This window comes from Myxocyprinus asiaticus, chromosome 43, assembly GCF_019703515.2.
Source record: "Myxocyprinus asiaticus isolate MX2 ecotype Aquarium Trade chromosome 43, UBuf_Myxa_2, whole genome shotgun sequence".
Classification (NCBI taxonomy): Eukaryota; Metazoa; Chordata; class Actinopteri; order Cypriniformes; family Catostomidae; genus Myxocyprinus; species Myxocyprinus asiaticus.
Window position 1 is genome coordinate 18,413,004 of NC_059386.1, and position 20,667 is coordinate 18,433,670.

General features: G+C 42.9%; 1 pseudogene; it reads left to right on the forward strand.

Moving 5' to 3' along the window:
• LOC127433231 (1,4-alpha-glucan-branching enzyme-like) overlaps window positions 1-20,667 on the forward strand; it is a 235,745-nt pseudogene that overhangs the window by 189,023 nt on the left and 26,055 nt on the right.

A 20,667-nucleotide genomic window follows, 5' to 3' on the forward strand; every position in this document is an offset into this window, starting at 1 on the left:
ACTGACTGTCTACAACTGAGTGGCAGGAGTCCTTCTTTCAAACTATCATTGAGAACTGTCATTAGATCCACTCATATGATATGCTATAGAGTTTTATCAAACTCAACAGGTAATCCATCGATTCCAGGAGATTTACCATTGTCCATTTTCATTAAAGCAGTAGGAAGCTCTTGTAAAGATAAACTTTGTTCTAAAAACTTATTAGACTCCTCATCCATCCTCCGTCAAGACATCAAAAAACTCATTGGCGACATTTATAAAGATCTGAATAAAAACCAACAGCACGGTTACGTATATCAGCAGGCTCAGTGAGCTCTTGCCTTGTAGCAGAGCATAATGAGTGGATAAATTTACTTTGTCCATTTTTCATTTCTAAATTAAAGAAAAATTTAGGAGCAGCATCAATTTGAGTAATAGTTTGAAAACATGTGTGTCAAAGTGCTCCTTGCACTTTGACACACAACAGGTCAGCCATAATATATTTTTTTTTTTAATCACATCAAAGTGTTTCTTATCTTTTGAGGATCCTATTAAATCAGGTAAATCCACTATATCAGTCTCTAATCTCTTCATTGACTGAGCTATATCCCTTGTAACATTCAGAGTGTATTTTTGACAAAAGTCTTTATTTAAAACAATCCCACCACTGCTGTAATGAATTATAAAAGTGTTTTTGTTGTTTAAAAAAAAAAAAAAAAAAAGGTAAAATTCTCTATAAAGATATTATCATTTAACAAGGATGTGTTAAAAAGCCAATAGGCACTTGTATATTTTACTGACTTAACGATTACACTAGACAGAACTGAGCTGTGATCAGAGAAACCCACTAGAATAATTTTACAAAACTTAAAAAGATGTTGTAACCCATAAAATTTATCAAGTCGTGCCAAAGAGATACGATGATTTCGGTTATGAACCCAAGTGTACTGTCTAGCACTTTGATGCATGCTTCTCCATGCATCACATAAATCATAAGTTTTTATTAATTGTATAAGAGCTCTTTGAGAAGCAACATGTGGCTCTAAATGATTCCTATCTAACTTATCATTTATAGTACAATTAAAATCTCAACCTAAAAACACCAAATTGTCTGTATTCAGATCAAAATATTGCTTATATAATTATTTCCACTCCCTTTGTAGGTGCATAAATATTTTGTAAAAACTATTGTGAATTTCTCAAACTTAGCTTTAATCTTTAAAAAACACCCATCTACAACTTCTTATATCTCACAAGAAGCAGGTAGAATAAAATTATTCTTAGAGAATAAAACTCATGGAAGACTTATGACTTAAAAAAATTTGTCCACCCCATTCTCTCTTCCAATCTACCTCATTTTTATCATCACTGTGTGTTTCTTGTAGGAACATTACATCAATATGCTTTTGATTAATAAACTCATATAACATCATTCTTTTATGACTGATCTCTAGCACCATTTAGATTAAGAGTCCCAATTTTAAACTCATTCATATAGGTCTTAGAGACCATAAAAATGATATTAAGGACAGTTAACAATACAATCAATTTTCATCAAAAATCATCTTTTAGAATTTTTTTCCTTAGTTTGTTCATAGACAAATAAACCTCCACATCCTGAAAGCCCCCTCCTTCATCAGATATCTCACATCATTAACAAACTGTTTACGATCAGGAAAAAAATCTTCAACCTGCACTCCTTTCTGTCCCTTAGTTTCCTGCAGAAACTTACTGATCTCTTCAGCTTTATATATACTGACTGAATTTTCATTTTGTGAACAAGTAGATAAGTTTGAAAACTGAGACATACTTGAATCAAAGGAATTTTCATCACTATCTGAGTTCATATTTTCTATTTCACCAGCACTTTTTCTGACTTGTTTAGAGGCTTTGCCACCACTCTTTTTCTTTCTCTTAAAAGCTGTTTGAAAGCTGATTCTGTTTCCATCTCGAACTCATCATCGTCCTTTCTCGATTCCTCAATGTTTGTCACTATAATACCACTTTGAATATCTTTGACCAGCTCATTTGATTCTGAAAGCACATTAGCTTTCCCAGATTCAGTTACAATCTCTGCCACAGTTTCCCCGACAATAGGTTCACTAGCGGCAACCACGACTGTCGTCGACCCATCCTCAATGGCTTCAAAAGCAGATGTGCCATCAGCAGCACCCTTTCTCCAGCCACGACAGCCGCTATTTCAGCCAGAGGCAGATCAGGTTCGGATTGTTCTGCGCTTGCACCCTCCATTTTGTCAGGACAAGCACAAACAAGATGACCAATTTTACCACAGCTAAAACATTTAATTGCAGTATCAGAAGTAGCAAACACTGTATAATCAAAGCCATCAATTTTAATCTTGAAAACCAAGTTAATTTCATTAACTCCATTCTTCAGAACCATAAACACTTGTCTTCTAAAAGACACTTGATGTTTTACTAGCGACGATTTACACCCAAGAGGGATTTTTTTTTTTATTATAGTAGAATCTAATCTACCATAGCATGACAGTTCTTGAGCAAGAACGTCATCTTTAACAAAGGGAGGGGCATAAGACAATATGATCTTTTTGGAAGGGCTGCTCAGAGGAGACACAGGTATAAGTGAGCTGTTTAGAATAACACCACTTTGAACCACCTCATTTGCTTTTTCGACAGAATTCAGAAAAAGCACGATTGCATTGTTCATACGTGAGGCCAACACAACATTTCCATGTCCCACAAACTCCCCCACTGCTAGACAGCACTCTTCCATGCTAACTCTAGACTCTATTCTCACTCCATGGCACCTTGTTAGAGTTACACAGCTCATTGTATTCAAAATTGTCGTGCTTCCCAGCGAAACGTTGGTTGCAGACATTATAACTTTACTAATGATCTAACCCAATAAACATATATAAAACACACACACAAAAAAATAAAGATTTAAGCACTCGCTCAAGCCACAAATGGCTGCCACTCGTACTCGCACTCACCATACTCTGCCCACTTGTTCCCAGCATGCGCTCAGAGAGAGAGAGAGAGAGAGAGAGAGAGAGAGAGAGAGAGAGAGAGAGAGAGAGAGAGAGAGAGAGAAGTGTGAGGCAGTGGAGAGTGTATTTGCTGATACTGAATTGTTATAATGGCCATACGTGTATTCGAAGATGCACAGCAATAGGTGTTATATCATGTTTATGTGTTTTGTTCTTGTTTTCATGTCTTTTATATTCAAGTTTAGTTCCTGTTCCTGTCATATCATGTGATTTCCTGTTCCCTCATGTGATCTTGTCATGTGTTTCCCCTGTTCATGTGTCTTGTTTTCATTGGTTCATTGTTTGATTACTTTGTTATTAGTCTTGTCTTTTCATTGGTTAAAGTTAATTTAGTCTTGTTATCTTGTTTATAGTTTAGTCTTGTGATTGGTTGTCTTGTTTACCTGTTACCCATGTCCTTGTATTTAAGCCCTCATGTTTGCCATTGCCTGTTGTCAGGTATTGTGTATGTAACTTTGTTGTTTTGTTTATAGTCAAGTCAAGTCAAGTCAAATCAAGTTCACGTTTATGTTTTATTTCATAGTCAAGCCAAGTCATGTAAAGTTACATTTATCAAGTTCATGTTTATGTTTAGTTCACATTTTTAGTCAAGGTTTTGGGATTCCATGTTTGGAAAATAAACTGCACTTGGGTTCATCACTTCATTGTCATCGTCTTCATCATTGTCTTTGCCAGCATCATTACAGAATACCTGTCCACCCATAATGAACCCAGTAGTTCAGCTCCTTCATCTATGCCAGGGGTCATCCCCTGGTGGAGTATGTGGAGGAATTCTGCGCTCTGGCCTGCAGGGTGGATTTTAATGAGGTGGCCCTCAAGGACTGTTTCCGTTTCGGGCTTAATGAGCCGATTTCCTCTTTAATGCCTGACGGTCGGTGTGCCGATGGCCTTGCTCGGTATATCGACCTTGCCCTACTGATGGGTGTTTCACCAGGTAGGGGCCCATGCCCATGCCTGCCGCGGCCAACGAGCCAACACCCATGCCTGCCACTGCCAACAAGCCAATGCCCACACCTGCCACGGCCAGCGAGCTGGAAGCTTCGTCCGTCCCAGAGCCAGCGTTGCCAGCCTCGTCCGTCCCAGAGCCTGCGTTGCCAACTTCGGCCTCCCGAACCTCAGTCTGCTCAATGCCATGTCACAACCAAGCCCCAGACTGCTTCATGCCATGTCACAAGCAAGCCTCTGCCTCACGGTCCAGGCCTGCCTCTGCTCCACTGGGGACCTTCATCCCTGCTGCTCCGCCTTGGTCCTCATCCCCATCAGCTCTGCCCCTCGAGCCTCTCAGGTCCCCACTTTCCATTGACTTTGCCCTGTTCCCACACCCCACACTCTGTTTCGCCAGGCCACGCCCCATGTCTTGTCACGCCTCAGCCTGCTCCATGCCATGGCACAGCCGAACCTCAGTCTGCTCCATGCCATGTCACAGCCAAGCCCCAGACTGCTTCATGCCATGTCACAAGCAAGCCTCTGCCCCATGGTCCAGGCCTGCCTCTGCTCCACTGGGGGCCTCCATCCCTGTGGCTCCGCCTTGGTCCTCATCCCCATTGGCTCCGCCCCTCGAGCCTCTCAGGTCCCCACTTTCCATTGACTTTGCCCTGTTCCCACACCCCACGCCCTGTTTCGCCAGGCCACGCCCCACACCCTGTCCTGCCAGACCACGTCTCAAGGTCTACCTGTGCCTGTCTGAATCGATTCCAAACTAGCTGGACCACCTGAGGGTGGAGTCTCCACTCTCCCCTGAGGGTAACCTGTCGTGACAGTGCGTCCGCTGCAGTGTTGAGGTCACCCGGGATGTGAGTGGCTCGCTGCTGACTCCAGAGGAGGATACGGTGGGCGAGTTGTGACATGCAACGTGAGCATAAACTGCCTTGACGGTTGATGTATGCCACCGTTGCCGTGTTGTCTGTCTAAACTAACACATGCTTGCCCTGGATTAACGGCCGAAACCTCCACAGGGCAAACAGAATTGCCAACAACTCGAGGTAGTTGATGTGCCAACACAGCCGCGGGCCCGTCCAGGAGCCGGCGGCTGCGTGCCTGTTGCATACAGCACCCCAGCCCATTTTGGAGGCATCTATAGTAACCACAACGTGCCTGGAGACCTGCTCTAGGGGAACACCTGCCCATAGAAATTTGAGGTCAGTGGTGCCATGCCCATCTCGGGACTCAAGTCTGGAGCCAGTGCTGAAGTGGTCTCATATGCATCAACCCGAGTGGAGTGGCCACCGCTGAGGATGCCATATGTCCCAGGAGCCTCTGAAACAGTTTCAGTGGAACCGCTGTCTTCTGTCTGAACGCCTTCAAACAGGTCAGCACCAACTGTGCGTGCTCGTTCGTGAGGCGCGCCATCATCGAGACTGAGTCCAACTCCAAGCCGAGAAAAGAGATGCTCTTAACCGGGAGGAGCTTGCTCTTTCCCCAGTTGACCCGAAGCCCTAGTCGGCTGAGGTGCGAGAGCACCAGGTCCCTGTGTGCACACAACACATCCTGAGAGTGAGCTAGGATTAGCCAATCATTGAGATAGTTGAGGATGTGAATGCCCACTTCCCTTAACGGGGCAAGGGCTGCCTCTGCGACCTTTGTAAAGACATGAGGGGACAAGGACAGGCCGAAAGGGAGGACCTTGTACTGATACACCCGACCCTCAAATGCAAACCACAGGAAGGGTCTGTGTTGAGGTAGAATCGACATGTGGAAGTACACGTCCTTCAGGTCTACCAGCACGAACCAATCTTGATGCCGGACACTCGCTAGAATGCGTTTTTGCATCAGCATCTTGAACGGGAGCCTGTGTAAAGCCCGGTTCAGTACTCGCAGGTCCAAGATTGGCCGCGACCCACCGCCTTTCTTCGGTACAATGAAGTAGGGGCTGTAACACCCCTTCTTCATCTCGGCCGGAGGGACAGGCTCTATCGCACCCTTCCGTAGGAGGGTAGCGATTTCAAGGTTGCGGCATTCTCGCCCTTCACCGAGGTGAAGTGGACGCCGCTGAACCTGGGCGGACGCCTGATGAACTGAATCGCGTAGACGAATCGGATGGTCTGGACCAGCCATCGCGACAGGTTGGGAAGCGCAAGCCACACAATAACGAGGGGACAATCTCGTTGGATGTACTGGCGGGTGGGGCCTCGAGGCGGGGCGGAGCCTGAGGTGCCAAGTTGTGTCTTGGCCGTGCTGAGTTCAGGGACATCGAAGCACTTACCTGGCTCCTTGTGACCACCCCCGGAATAGCCTGGGATGGGGGAGGAAGAGGCCAGTCCTCGTGACCCATGGAGACCATCACATCGGGGGCGGATTTGTGCCACAGCTGGGTGCGCAGGGGCAGGAAAACTGCCGCTGGAGCGCCAAAGCTGCCAAAATGGAATGGTGGAGGGTGGTCGTGATGACGGCCGTGCGCACCGTGTATGTGACCCAGGGAACAAGGAAACCGCTCTTTTGCTGAACTCTTGGGTACCGCAGCCACTTGGGCATGTGGCAAAATTAAATGAAAAGGTAACAAAAGATTCTCCTCCCGGCCCTCAATCGGGGGATGGAGTGGTCTGCTTGCCAGCTCCAGAGCAGCGGGTTTCCTCGTCCCTGGGTCGCCCGTCTCAGGGGTGCTTCGAAGCCTTTCTCGGGTTCTTGGCAGCCGGCCATGAGACGGGTGGTGTCTGCTTCCTGCGGTGGGCTCCACGCCGGGGCCGGGCTGCAGGGATGGGCTGCGGCAGAGCAGGTGCAGTCACCGCAGGAGAACTCCCTTGGCGACGAGCAGATGGGGTGAGGGATCTTGAGCCACGCCGTGGCAGGATGTGCCGGATAGCTTCCGTCTGCTGCTTCACTGCCGAGAACTGCTGGGCAAAGTCCTCGACGGTGTCGCCGAACAGGCTAACCTGGGAAATGGGGGCGCCAAAGAACCGTGCCTTGTCGGCCTCTCCCATCTCGACCAGGTTGACCCAAAGGTGGTGCTCCTGGACCACCAAGGTAGACATCGCCCGCCCGAGAGACCGTGCCGTGACCTTCATCACCCGGAGAGCAAGGTCGGTCACCGAGTGCAGCTCCTGCCTCAATCCCGGGGCGGAACTATCCTCGTGCAGTTCCTTTAGGGACTTGGCTTGGTGGACTTGCAGGAGAGCCATGGCATGCAGGGCGGAGGCGGCTTGTCCAGCAGCACCATAGGCTTTGGCCATCAGGGACGACGTAAACCTACAGGCCTTGGATGGGAGCTTTGGGCACCCGCGCCAGGTGGCGGCACTCTGCGGGCATAGGTGCACCATGAGCGCCTTATCCACAGGGGGGATTGCCGAATAGCCCTTGGCCGCCCCACCATCGAGGGTAGTGAGGGCAGGGGAGCTGAAAGATCAGGATCGGGCAGTAAAAGGTGCCTCCCACGACCTTGTCAGCTCCTCGTGCACTTCCGGGAAGAAAGGAACTGGGGTGGGGCGTGGCTGTGAGTGGCGCCGCAAACCCAGGAACCAATCATCGAGCCGCGAGGGTTCAGGGGAGTGCGGAAGGTTGCACTCTAGCCCGACGCTCGCGGCTGCCCGGGAAAGCATGTCCGTCATCTCCGTGTCAGCCTGTGACTGGGCAACCGTACCCGAGGGGGGAGCCCAGCTGAGGCTTCCGTGTCTGACTGGACGAGCCCGCTCTCCGATGCTGCGCTCGAGAGCTCATCACCTTCGCGGGCTCCGAACAAGAGGTTGAACTCGCCATGATACGAGCCGGCAGACTCATCCGGAAGCCTGATTGGGGCAGACGAGCATGCTGGGGAATGGGAAGTCCATGGGGGGATACCCGGCGGAGGTTGTCCCATTGGGGTCCCCAAATCACCCCCAGTGCTAGCCGCGCTGGCCTCATACCCGTAGGTAGAAGGACAGAGGCGGTGAGCCGCTGGGGTGACTTGCTTTCTTACGAAGGCAAGCCGCGACCGCAAAGTTGCCATGGTCATTTTCTCGCAATGAGTACATGATCCATCCACGAACACTGTCTCCGCGTGGGTAGCGCCCAGACACGAAAGACAGCGATCGTGACCATCAGATGGCAAGAGATAACGACCGCAACCAGGAATAACACACAAACAGAAGGGCATCTTTAAAAAGACGTTCCGGATGTGCCGCACTTTTAGAGAAATATACTCTTTTAGAATATACTCTTTTATTTCTGCCGAAGTGCCCAGGGGTGTTCTCTGCAGTGCACCAGTGCAGAGGGGGGAGAAGCCGCTGAAATGCGCCGTCAGATCCAGCAGTGGTGAATGAACGGTCGTGAGAATTCAGCTCAGTGAGCATCGACCGTTCGGCTCCGAAGAGAAAATCTGAATGAGTGGTTGCATACCAAGTGTTTTTGAGAATGATGCTGAAACTTTACTCAGGGCAGTGTCCTTGATGAGGCCCCCTGTAGATTCCCTCATCTTAAATTGATGATGCTGTTTATATGCTGTATTTTTTTTTTTTTACTTTTTTTGAAGCTATAGTTCTTTAGGCCCATAGCTGTGGACTCCTGGGCATGTCCAAATGTTATATATCTGAAAATTACAGGTCTTCAGTCCTGGCCACTGTGGCTCTGTGGTTTCCACAAAGCCAAGGCAAAACTCATTTTAACCTCCCCTGATGAAATTTTGGCCAAGGTCTGCAGGCATGTTCTGCAGTAGATGCGTGCGCCTATCTGTTTTCATGCATCTCAAACACATAATCATCACACTGAGCACATATCTGTATGAATGGACTGAATTCATCAGTGCATGTTGCGAAACTTTGCTGTAGTTGATGTTATTTGTGGACGAAATGTTAATGACGGTGATGGATGTGGTCAGGGGTTTTAAAAAAAATTATAAGTGTGCAAAAACTCAGCTGTGTAGAGTGGGCACAGAATGCTGCAAATCTGCCTTATATTTTCCATACCTCACAGCCATGATGAAATAGTGTATGGTAGCTACCAGCGACATTGTTAGCATCTGTAAATTTATAATCAAAAACCCTAGTTATAAAATATACTGCTTATTAGTTTGAATTCAAAGGCATCAGAACTTCAGACAGCCAAGATAAATCTGTTCTGATCATGTTCTGATCATGTGCAAATGTAACTAAAAAAAAAAAAAATTAGAGTTACAATTTCCTCTGGTCTTCCCTACTTTAGGATTGTTAATGCTATGACTTGATACTAAAGGTTATTATTAATGTTTTTGATTATATAAACACTCATGTGGTAAGCTGACCTGCTTTCACAAAACTCTTAAAATTGAAACATTATGAAGTATTTTTAAAACTGAATCTCTGCTGTTCTACCTAATCAGTTATTTAAATACACACGAGATGGGGGACTGTGCAAATTAAGATTAATTTGGGATGGCTTCATAGGCCAAGCAATGAAAACTCAGCATTCATTTCAATTGCAACTATAAAAGACAGAGAGAGGATGAGAGACAGTGCAGTGAGCCTCATACATAATGTTTTTCACCTGTTATTTAATTGGCTTATTTACAATATGATGGTTTAATTTGAGTTTCCCCCAAGGAAATGTGAATGGGGAAGTTGCATTGTTATATCAGAAGTTTTGACTGCATTATAGAAGTAAGGGAATTTAGGCTTTTCATGGGAAAAAAAAAACCCATTCACGTAAATTGCCATTGGACTCATAGTTGGTGTGATGGATCGCCTTCTGTGGACTGTCACTCGCCCATTAGCTTGGTGGCTATCTGTCACTTTGCCATTACTTTTGGGTAAGTGTAAGTTTCCTCCTTACCTTGCTGTATGAACACCTTTAGGGGCACTCTCGAGCTGTCATGGTCACTTCGGGGCTTGCCCACATGCCCCCTATCACCCACGGCGCATCTAGTAATGTAAAGAGCATCCACAGGGCCCCTATTGTCCACAAACCCACTAGTCTTCCTGTGTCCACGAACTCACTTCCTGTGTCCCCCTTACCCACTATTTTTCCTCATAGTCTTCTTTTCATCCACAGAACCGCTATTTGTACCCTTACCCACTAAATACAACTTTGGCATGCCTTTGCCCCCCATGTGCCCCCCGATGCCATACGTCACCCTAATTCATGCTGGGCAGTGCCCAGGCATCCCACATGCCCTCTATAAGTGTGTTTTAGGCATTCCTGACACTTTTTTCTTCATGTGGCACACGGCAGGTGCCCGCTGTGCCCGACCAGAGCCCTTTAAAGGTGTTCTCTGATGTTCGACCAAAACTTCACCAAAATCATTAGCCCTCTTGATATGTCTTCAAGAGACCCTTGAGGGGTCACTCTGTGAAATTTGTGGTCTCTATGACCTCTGGGCATGCTGCCAGGGTGAATCCCATGAGCAATTTATTCCATTCATTTCTATAGGTTTTTCGTGGACATCCCTCAGAAAGCTCCAAATGACACAAATTTGAAATCTACATATTTCAAAGCCCCTAAGACAGTGTGCAAAGTTTAAAGCCTGTCCGAATTTGTGAATGTAAAGTAACAGTTATTTTTCTTGATTTATGTCCCAAACTCTGAGGTATCATAATATCATAAATGAACTTAAATCAATGTAAACACATAGACACACACACACAGTGGCTGCACGTGGCTCTCTCTCTCTCGAACTGGTGCCTCCGGCTTATCTTTATCCTCCTCCTGGCTAATTAGCCTGATTCAGAGCCGGGCATGTGTCCTCATGGCCCGGCCCCGCCCTCCTCCTCGTCACACTCCTCCATCACCTGACTCAGGTTGGGGAAACCCCCGGTATGACGTACTTCCCCCTTTCCTGGAGGGGGGTGTTGGCCTTCTAGGCGTGCCTGCCGGCAGGTCTTCCCCGCATTTCTGGAGCCCTGGGATAAACAAGGGGAGGGGAAAGGGAGAGGGAAAGAGCGAGGCAGAGCAACAGAGAGAGAGCGAGACAGACAGAAAACTGTCTCGCCAGTCCCCGGACACGCCGTTGCCTGGTCCTCAGCCACTCCTCCGACCTCTGGCGGATGACAGCTCGCTCTTCCCCTGGTGGACAGCAGCAAGTCCTCCGACCGCTGGGGGACGGAATGGCTCCTCCCCTTGCTTGGCGGATGACAGCAGTTCCTCCGACTCTCAGAAGCCGGCAGCGACCCCTCTGTCCCCAGGCAGATGGCCATGGCTGCTCCCCTGTCAGGATGGCAGCGGTGAGGACTCCGCAACAGTGCATCCCTCCCGGGCACCGGCTGAACAATCAATGTAAGTTTTAATATCATAAATTAACTTAAATCAACGTAAACACAAACACATAGATACACACACGGATCATCTTTATCCCCCTCCCAGCTGATTAGCCAGATTCAGGGCCAGGCGTGTGTCCTCACGGCCCGGCCCTGCCCTCCTCCTCATCACAATGATGCGTTCTTGCCCTTTCTTAATATCACACAACTCTTGCCACTTGCACAGAGTACTCTTCTGTACTCCCGTAACTCCAATAACTTTATGCCTACACACAGTATATTTACTTGTATATATTATATATTTTCAATTTATTTATATACATATATTGTATCCAATATATTACTTAATATGCATTGTATAGTATAATGTGTATATATGTACCATTTTTGCTCATTTCCCTTTTGAACCACTTTATATCTCATACCTTACCATGTCTCTGCACTACAGTGTTCATCTGCACTATTCTACAAATCTACCTCATTCGCAATTGCACTTTACCTGCATTTGTTTTTTTATAATATATTACTATTTGCACTTCTGGTTGGATGCTAACTGAATTTCATTGGCTTTGTACTTGTACTGTGCACAATGACAATAAAGTTGAATCTAATCTAATCTAATTTTGAGAAAAACAGCTGTACAGCACTCAGCACATCCCCCTGATGCTATTGCACCCACTTACAAGTCATAAATACTTTAAAATGGTAAAAAAGGACAAATAATTTCTCCTTGGACAGCCCCACCGCCTCCCGGCCATACACCGAGTGTCCTCGGACATTTAGTGGCTCCATGGGATGTGGGGGGCATCAGGAGCAGTCCTTAGCCCCCCGAGGAGGAAGTGATGCATTATAGTGGGTATTTGGATGGATAGAGTTTTCATGGTCAGCACCCACCCTCCCCCAAAAAGCACCCACCTATGGTTTATTTAAATGGAGAGGGAGCCCATCACAATAAGCCTGTGGTGGGACATGGTGGTGCAACTCTTGGCGTCTTCGGAGGACCCACTTGTCGACACGGAAATATGTGGCACGTCGGCAAAAATCATCTAGGGGGCGTCGCACAGCAACCACGAACCAGTGTCCACGGAGCTACCGAATAAGTGCTCCGAAGACTAACTTGTTCCCTACTGTAAGCACTTTTAAACCATTTATTTGGGCTATCTATCTTTATTTGGGCTGAATGGTTTATTCAATCAGTTTACACAGGTCTGTAGCTGCCATAGACATTGTGGAGGACATGTTCCCCAATACATTCAGATTAGCAGCCAAACAGTATGGTTTTTCAATGGTTGATTCTTAAATTACATTTAACGGTTGTCTTTCCTATGTTTATGTATTTCCTATCGAAACAGGAAATTTGAGACATACTGAAGTGATCTGCTCTGTATTTTTTAGTTATGTCACAGCCATTAACCATGATTTGCTACTAGTTAGTCATAGGTGTTATTAGGGGGAGGGAGATCCTCATTCTTGACAGCATTTGTCATCAATATTTTTTGTAACATTTTTCTAGAAGAAAGAGACTGTACAATTTAAATGCGTGCATCTGCTAAAGATTTATTTTGTCAAATTTTAGGAATCACAATAGATGGCTTTACATATAATAGACATGGACTAAAATTCACAACACTTCAGCTTTTGATTTCATGGGGTTTCATGAATAGAGGTTGACCGATAGTAGATTTTGCCGATACTGATAACCAAGATGGTGGAAAAGGCAGATAACCACTAATCATAATTTATATATTAGTTTTATAGAATGATAAAACATTTATTAGCATTTCCTTACTATGACAGGCACAGACATTGAGGCTAGAAGAGTCCAGAATGAAAAAATATCAAAAGCAGTTTAGTGTGCAACCAAAATCCCAATAATAACCAGAATAACCATTTGGTGCATAATGCTGGACTTTTAGCTATAAACAAGCCCAAAATACACTGGGGATTTCGCTATGTTACAATGCTCTATATATTTAAGTATTTACCAAGTGAACCCTCCTATGGTATTCGGTTATTTTTGGTTATATTTAATTTAATAAAAATGATTTCCTTTATCTGAACAGTACAAGACTTGGTGACTTTTCCTTAATTTGCCATCTGAACATAAAACAAAAATTGGGCATGATTCTATAAATCTAAGTGATCATAAAAAAGCGACACCTTTGGTATTCACAGTCAAAATTAACCGACCATTGAAAATGAATGGGAAAGACCAAAAATATAGCAATTTTTTTTTTTATTTTTTATTTTTTATCTGTCAAATATGAAAAACACAAACCCACTCTCACACAAGCACACTTACACATTGCCTTTGTATGAAAATCAGAGATTGCAACAATCATTAAAACATCTCCTTTTATGTTACACAGAAGAAAGAAAGTTATATTGGTTTAAAACAACATGAGGGTAAATAAATGATGATAGAATTTTCATTTTTGGGTGAACTATTCCTTTTTATGCTCCTCTGATGAAACCAAAAATCCAAAAATCAATCAACTGTAACCTTCTCTGATGCATAAAATACAAAGCAAAATTATTGATGCCCTGGTTCTCTCTCTCTCTCTCTCTCTTGTGTGTGTGTGTGTGTGTGTGTGTGTGTGTGTGTGTGTGTGTGTGTGTGTGTGTGTGTGTGTGTGTGTGTTCTGCATTGTGAGTGTGTTATTGTCTCATGCCTTCATTTCTGAGTGTGTGTGTTTAGCTTTGTGACTGATTTATTTTTTTTATTTTTTGACAAATATATTTCAAAAGGAAGAAGTAGACCAGCTCAGAACAAAATGTAAAAAGCAGGAGGTTGTTTTCTCAGTGAGAATGGTGATGTTGCTCAGAGGATGGAGTGCTTTCAGTGTTGTTTAGTTAGTTTCATCTACCCCTTATTCACACACTGTTCAGTATTGTCCTCAGGGAATCACACCACCACAGCCACCCAACCTGCTGCCCCTCTCTCTCTCTCTATCTCCCTCTTTATTTTCTCTCTCCATCTGTCTTTCTGGTTGGAATCAAACAAACTTGTGTTGCTGCTCCTATTTAATCAAAGAATGAATCCATTGCTCAATGTGTTTTTTGTTTTGCTTTGTATTTTATGCATCAGAGAAGGTTACAGTTGATTGATTTTTGGAGGTTTTGGTTTCATCAGAGAAGTATAAAAAGGAATAGTTCACCCAAAATTGAAAATTCTATCATCATTTATTTACCCTCATGCTGTTCTAAACCAATATAACTTTCTTTCCTCTGTGTAACACAAAAGGAGATGTTTTAATGATTGTTGCCATCTCTGATTTTCATACAAAGGCAGTTGATAACAACTTTAAAGATTAAAAAGCAACCCAAAAGTTTCATAAAAGTAGTCCATGCAACTCATGCGTCATATTCAAAGCCTTCTTAAGGCATGCATTAGGTTTTTGTAAGAAACAAACAGAATTTTTTTTCTGTCAGAGAAACTCATTCACAATGGCATGTGCTGAAACCTCACAAAAGCAAAAAGGTTTCAAAAAGGTTTTTGCTTTCGCAAGGTTTCATCGAGATCCATTGTGAGCGAGCTTCTCACATGCAATCATGAATTCATACAGGATTTTCACTGTAATAAATAAATACATTTCATGTTGTTTCTCACCAAAACCTATCATATGTCTTCAAAAGACTTGGATTATGTTGTATGAGTTGCCTGTACTACTTTTATGACACTTTTGGGTGTTTTTTTTTGTTTTGTTTTTTTTTAAGCTTTCAAGTCGCTATTAACTGCCATTGTATGGAAATCCACAAACGAGACTTTAAATTCCTCCTTTTGTGTTCTGTAAAAGAAAGAACGTCATACAGGTTTGGAATGACATGAGGGAGAGTGAATGATTTTCAGTAAATCAGTTTTGGGTTAACTATTCCTTTAATGTAAATGTTGTAGGGATGATTTCTCTCTCTCTTTCTTTTCCAAAGCTGGGAGGTGGTGTGGTTCCTCCTCTCCAACCTGCGCTGGTGGATGGAAGAGTATTACTTTGGCGGCTTCAGATTTGATGGTGTGACCATCATGGGATCGGTCAGTCCTATCATACCTTTCATTGTTCACTATGAAAATGTAACATAAACATAATTTATTTAACACCATGTCATTCCAAACCTGTATGACTTTCTTCCATGGAACATAAAATGAGCTATTTATAGCAGAATGTCCAATCTGCTTTTTTTTTTTTTTTTTTTCATATAGTCAGTGTGAATGGTGATCATGACTGTCCAACAAGATTTTTAATGAATGACTTAAATTTGAGTCTGTTCCACAAAAAGATATCAAATGACTTCAAAAAAACTTGAAATGTAGTGCAAAAGTGATATGGACAAGTCATTGTATGGAACAGAGCAGCTCGGACAGCCTATTAAACTTCTTATTTTGTGTTCCACAGAAGTAAGAAAACCATACAGGTTTTAAATAACTTGAGATTGAGTAAATTATAACAGAATTTCATTTTTGGATGAACTATTCCTTTAAGAAGAAGCTCGACCTCAATCTGAGTATCTCATATTTGTAAAATGTCCTTGTTTAGTTTTAGTTTTACTGAGGGAGATGGTAAATCATTTACTCTAAATGTGCTTTGATACATATTTGAATTAGTTAAGCAGTAGGAAAAAAGTACTGTAAGTGCTTTGATGCAGAGTTGTGTCGGCAGGGCTGAAGCATGCCAAGTATGTCATTTGTGTTGCACTAATAAGACTCTGAATCATGACATTCAAAGGAAAAGTACAAATTACATGAATAGATTTCAAAGGCACTCGTAGACTATTATGGTAAATGATGAGAGGGCCATTCTGCACACATCACAGTGATATTATTTTACATCTGAGAGGACTATGATTTGATTTATGAAACCCATGTCTTGCTGGAGATTTTTAGAATTACACAATTTAATTCAATTCTGTTATTCTGGTTTTGGTTCGATTGTCTTGTTTGTTTGTCCAGGAATGTCATTTTCAGGGAGCTACAGCGAATACTTCGGCAGGCATGTGGATGAAGATGCACTCATATATCTGATGCTGTCCAATCATATTCTGCACAAGCTCTACCCACAATGCATCACTGTAGCAGAGGTGAGCCCACCTGCACTGCAGTACCAATCTATTATTTTTCTGAAGAGGTATAATTTTTGTTCTTTTTCTCTACTTCTTTCCCACCAGTTACATCTCCCGTTACCCTTTTTTCCTCTCTCAAGAGTGGAAATTTCATTTCATTCTATTCGGTTTGCTCTCTCTGTGCTGTTGCATTTATTTAAAGATGAGTTCCTGAGAGGTGAAGCTGAACAGTGTAGCTAATGGATCAGGGTGATAATTGGGTGATTAAGGCCAAAAGATTCAAGAAAAGAACATGAGAGATTTTCAGTGGGCAAGGCACCTTATAGGTCTGTGCTGCAGTCTTTCTCTCTGCCCTATTTCTTCATTGGTCTCATGTGACCTACAGGCAGGTTGTAATAGAAGCAGGCATTTTTCCAATTGCTTTAATTTGCCCATCTGCCAATGTGATTAATCAAAGTACAGAATGAATGAGGAAATGGAATAGTACAGCTGCATTTCTGAAGAGGAACAACATCTGCATCTCATGGGTTATCACAACCCAGGCAACATACTTTCCGTACCTTAATTTTCTCAATCCCAGGGTCTCATGATTGGATAAAAGTTTACGAATTCTGGTCTCTGAAGCGTTATTAAGCTTTCTATAATTTGTTTTGAATTCCATACTACAGCTAGCACCCACCTCGTAAAGTTTAGTGTGGTGGTCTTATACTGCCCCCTGGACCAATGGGGATATTCTACAGTCAGATTTGACACAAACCTCAGTCTTTTGACCAAGGTGAGCGAATCATCCAAATGTCCTTGATGATTTTGGCCTGACCCCATGTAACAAAAGGCTGTATTATACTACCTGACTTTAAAAGATTTTATCCCTGATTTGCAGGGCACAATTTGGGTTTGTGCTCAAAAACTTAAAAATGTTCGGTGTGTGATGGCCAGGTTTTATTTTCTTATATATCCATTTACATAGATTGTTTCAAGTCACATCAAGTGTTTGATGCCTAGTACTTTTATAGTATTTCCAGATTATTAAAGTTGGGTAGTGTTATCCAGTATTTACAAGCCACATTTGGCAAGTTACTTTGAAACTGTAGCTTCCCAAGCTATAAGCTATTTAAAGTAGTTAAACTACAAGCTGCCTTTAAAAAAGTAATTAGCTACTCTACAACTACATTAAAGCAATATAAGGCTGAAATATCTTTAAATATCTGTATAGCTATTGTGGTGAGGGACAGAGAAAAATGTTAAGACAAAGCCTAAATTAGAATAAAGTAATTGTAGATAATGAAATGTAGCCAATTATATGACAGTTAGTTCCAGTTCCAAATCTGATTGGACGAGAGGAATTCCAAGAGTGCTGATAGTGCAGACTATCAGCACTGTGATGCTTTACTGTTTGTATCACTCTGTTTGTGTTTGTGGCGTTCCAAACTAACGCGTAAGAGCAGTGCAGATGTGTGAATTTTCATTCATCCCTGTGACATTAAAGATTTGAGCAAAAGATTGTCTTGTGTGTGTTATGAGTGAGTTGAGCTGACATTGACAAAATGTGCCAGTCAGGTGTGCAAGTTTCTTTGAAGACATCCAAAATTGTCTCTCACTCCATGATCATTTGGATTTCTACTACACTATAGATGAGAAATAGAGTTAAACTAACAGCTTCAGCATTACTACCAATCACAGCTAACAGTGACAACAAACCAAGTAATCAACCACATACAGGTTGCCAAACCTGATCATTTTCCAAGTTGGGAGAAGATATAAACTTTCAACATGGAGGAGGAGAGAAATCTTTCTGTGTTGGTGTCAAAATAAGAGTTTCTATAGAGATATACATGAAAGAAACTGGCTTTCTCCATGTTTTCTCTCAGACAACAAAACACTTGATATTTTCGATAGCACTTATGGCAGCGTCACTCCATGATCGGAGCGGGTTACTATCACACTACAGCTGAGGAACAGAGTTCCTGCAGCATTACTGTTCATCACTGCAACAGAAGCAGGAATTCACAAGGTCAGTCATGCTCTCTTTCTCTCTCTCTTGACCAATGGGTGTTGGTTTTCATCAACACCCATTTGCACCACCTTGTGGTGAATCCTAGAAGCAGAGAGTGAACATTTTGGAAGGTGAATATTTTTTTATTTTTATTTTGTATCCCCTTTTCTCCCAATTTGGAATGCCCAATTCCCACTACTTAGTAGGTCCTTGTGGTGGCGCGGTTACTCACCTCAATCCGGGTGGCGGAGGATAAGTCCCAGTTGCCTCCGCTTCTGAGACAGTCAATCCACACATCTTAACACGTGGCTCGCTGTGCATGACACCGCGGAGACTCACAGCATGTGGAGGCTCATGCTTTTCTCCACAATCCACACACAACTTACCACGCACCCTATTGAAAGCAAGAACCCCTAATCGCGACCACAAGGAGGTTACCCCATGTGACTCTACCCTCCCTAGCAACCAGGCCAATTTGGTTGTTTAGGAGACCTGGCTGGAGCAAAATGTTTTCAGTTGAAATATTCACAGCTTATATATACATCCATATTTAACTGCATCCCCTAAAAAATGCAAGCACTGTTAATGCAATGCGTTTATTTTTCAATTAGTGCAATTCAGTGTGCTTTTATGTTTCAAAGACATTTGTCATTAATTTACTTCCATAGATTTGAGCAAAACAGCAGGCCATAAATCAGCCAAACAACTAACAGGAAGTAGCGTTCAGACCGAGGTGACCAGATTTCTGAAATGAAAAACGGGGGCATTTCTAGTTCAGTGGTAAATATGTAATTGAAATTTCACATGCTACTTATCTATAAATGAAAAAAGGGGGACAGTTTGGATGTTATGTATTTTGTGAATGTGGTAATGTGATGAACTATGGTATATTCAGGGTTGGGGAGTAACAGAATACATGTAACGGGATTACGTATTTAAAATACAAAATATAAGTAATACTTCGCAAAGTATCTATGGAAAGGCATGGCTATTTATACAGTGCAAACAAGAAGTAAACGTAGAAGAAACAGTTCATGACTAGTATTCGGGAGAGGGCTCGCTCTGGCGGTTGGCTGAATGGATACCAGCCTCATTCGTTACAATTACTTTGCATTTTATTGTCAATTATTTCATTTAATATTTAGTCCTTTCAGATGGAAAACATTTATACATATAAATGATGTGATCCAAAGTGCATCTGAACAGCGGTGAAACACTTTCTTATGATGTGTTACATTCATACGAGCAGACAGAGAAGTACGTTTGAAGTAAGTTTGGAGCAGAAGAAACAGAAATAAACCTTGTGTAAATTATCAACTTTACATAATCTAAAATGCTATTTCCAACCATTTTACATGCACGTTACCAGGCACGGTCATATTTTTTTTATCAAGAAAATTCACATTGAATCATAATTTCTTTTTTTCTAGTAAGACCTTTGATATTAAGGCAAAAATCGTATTCTTGATAATAATTTTTGTATTGTTTTCCTGTAAAAATATCTAAAATTTGATTTATTTTGTTTTAGAGACAACGCTGCATTAGATGTTTAGGTTTTTCAGAGAATGTATTTTTAACATGTGTATTTTGTCTTACTGTACTGGCAGAGTTTTTATAGTCAAAACAAGTGAAAAAATTTACCAGTGCTGAAGGGTTAATCCAAAGTATTTAGAATACATTACTGACCTTGAGTAATCTAACGGAATACGTTACAAATTACATTTTACAGCATGTATTCTGTAATCTGTAGTGGAATACATTTTAAAAGTAACCCTCCCAACCCTGGGTATATCATACACTTTTGATTCTGATACGCAGGTAAAGTTGATAGTTTTTAATTGTTTTCTGTTACATATGAGTTAATTATTTTCTACACTGTATACAGTAGATGACATTGTGGCATAAAAGTGAACTAAACACAAACATTTCTAAACAATGATTGAATATTAGAACTGTTGCAGCTGACTCCACAGGGACACCTGCCCTTGGTCACACTCTTTACATCAATCTTCTAACTCTCTTCTAAAGTTCCCTCACTTTTCCTGTTTTCCTTCACCTTTACCTGGTACTTTCCTAAAAGTAAGATGGTAGGCTACTAACTTGCTGGCAAACTGGCAGGTGAATTTCAAAAGAACTGATCTCACTTGTCTACAGGGCTGGATTGGTAATCTGGCATACCGGGCATTTTCCTGGTGGGCAGACGCACATTGGGGCCGATCAGGGGCGGACTGGCCATCGGGAGAACCGGGACTAAGCTGAAATGAGATGCCGCGTTATGCAGAATGGGCCACAAAATGGCGCCACGTTATGCCGAAGGGGGCAGCAATATGCACAAAAGGATAATTACACACAATTCACTCAACGGTGCTGCACTGAAAAAGTTCCAGGTCAAAAGACTACTCATTGTTCTGGCAGCCATACGTGTCATCACTTATTTCAGGTGGGCATATGCAAAATCCTAAGAAAGCTAGGTGGGC